A 2,500-nucleotide genomic window follows, 5' to 3' on the forward strand; every position below is an offset into this window, starting at 1 on the left:
AAGAACGAATCGAAGTAATCTTCAATGCCTTCAGATCCTGAGGGCTCATTAAGCTGAATAAAATCGCCTTACGTTGGCCAGAAAAAAATAAAATATGTTGTGACACAGTGTGGGTGCCATATGTGTCATAAGATATTGTGGCACTCGAATCGTCTACTGGCACTCTACGAACTGGCACTGAGTTTTGGAGGACGAAGGGAGGAGGAAGAAAACACTCTGGAAGAGCTTTCAGGAGGCGGATAAAGCCTCATTTACACGGAGCAAGTTGAGAAGCAAGTCAAGTATGCAAGTTAAGGTACTTGAACGAGACAGAAAAGCGAGCAAGTACATGTTTACACAGGCCAAGTCATAGACAAATGGTCTGTGTGAACATGGACTTGTTCGCTTTCGTCTCCAGTTTAGGTAACTTGCACACTTGACTTGCCTCTCAACTTGCCCCATGTAAACGAGACTTAAGATTGAGTGACCAATCGACCTGTCCCAACTTACGTCCTTCTCGAAAATTCGTAAGTTTGTTAGATGAAACATCATAAAAGTTCTTGCAAAATCCTGCGTAAACACTCACAGCATGTATGACAGGGGTGGGCAACCTTTATGTGTGAGTGCTCATTTCAACTAAACAGGCCCCAATCCACCGCCCCGCGGAGCTTACGGTTACCAATGGTTACACAAAAGAAGTTCGAGATTTTTTTTTTTCTAATGTAAGCTCAGAGTTTTGCGTGCCGGAAAAAAGGCTTTAGTGTGCCACGTTTTGCACAAGTACCAAGGGTTGCCCAACCTGGTGTATGAGGTGGATAAGGCTAGGTGACCAAATGACAAAAAAAAAAAAAAAAAAAAAAAACCGTGAGTCGAAACTTGAGACAAACCATAGCAAAGTCTCCACGTTTCCTTCCCCTCACAATATTTCCTTTTCTCTGCTTCATTGTTGGTATAAACTAACGCAAAGATACACAAAGCATACATCACACAGAAATACGACCTCCCGTTGTGCAGAGACTGTATCCTCGTCACATTCTTTGCATACAAGACTGACGACCCGAGGTCACGCAAGATTGGAGAACGCGATGAATTTATTCCTAAGAGTCATGCGAGGCTATGTCGCATTGGTTCCCGACAACCCTGAAGCCAGCCGGGGAGGAGACCCAACATCGGCCTAAGAAAAAATTGCCGCAACTGTCAGCGGCTTTTATCTCACTTCATGCGAGGCCCTTGGAGTCACAGGTCACTCGGGGTCTGATGAAGGCCACGCGCCCAAGCTACATCCACTCCCTACGTTTCCCTCACGGGAGAGACGCTATCGTGTAGAATACCTCTGGACTGGCATCCTGTATATTTATCTGTTTACTTATTATTATTTATCTGCTTGTTTATATTGATCAAGATCTACTCATTTATTCTATTTATTATTATCATTATTATTATCAATTATTATTATCAATTATTATCATTATTATTATAATCATTATTATTATTATCATTATCATTATTATCATCATTATCATTATTATCATTATCAATTATCATTATCAATTATCATTATCAATTATCATTATCAATTATCATCATCAATTATTATCAATTATCATCATTATCAATTATTATTATTATTATTATACTTTATTTCATTTTATCTATCTTATTTTTTACTTTATTTTTTTTTATTTATTTTTTATTATTTATTTATCTGTTTATTTTATTATTATTATTATTATTTTTTTTTTTGCATCCGACCTAGTTATGGACCAAAAGGTCTCCTGTCGACATGCTTTTCCTTTGTAATCCTTTGAAGGTATTAGTTAAGAAGATTCAGAATCGACAACCACAGGACCCATTGAGAAACAATTTCTTCTGCGAAACGTGAATCGTGTGGAAAAAGAACAGGAAGGTTCAGAATCGACAACCAAAGGACCCATTGAGAAACAATTCCTTCTGCGAGACGTAAATAGGGCGGAAAAGACCAGGAAGAGAGCTTCATTGCCAAAAACAAAATCCGTCTATGAAAGGGTTCCTTTTTTTCTTCTTTTTTTTTCTTTTTTTTTTAGCTTGAATTTCTTAAAGACATTACATTTTGAATAGTTTCGAGGAAGATGCAATATGAAAGGATGAAGCTGGCCGATAATCCTTTTTTTCAACCCTGGGCCAATTTAACGTGGCCCCCTCCCCCTTATTTTCTTATTTTGATTTTTTTTTCATGTGCATAAATTCGGGGATTTAAGATCGGGTAAACTGCCGTCACGCGATGGTACATGCCTCGAACCGACTCATTTTTACCCGATGGGCTCCATCCAACAATCCCGAAACCTTCCCTTTCATATCTCCCGAAGTTCGAGAACTTTCCTTTCTTCAGGAGTTCGAAAAAATTCGACCAAAGTTGCATATGCACCGTTCATCCTTGTCTGCGTCCTGGCCGCTCCCCCCCCCCACTTCCCCCCAGACCTTCAAGGGGGAGTAGGTAGGACAACATATGGCACGGCAGCAGTTAGAGCAACAACCATTTGCG

This window comes from Oratosquilla oratoria, chromosome 5 (assembly GCF_046742065.1).
Source record: "Oratosquilla oratoria isolate Oo_2021 chromosome 5, ASM4674206v1, whole genome shotgun sequence".
Taxonomy (NCBI): Eukaryota; Metazoa; Arthropoda; class Malacostraca; order Stomatopoda; family Squillidae; genus Oratosquilla; species Oratosquilla oratoria.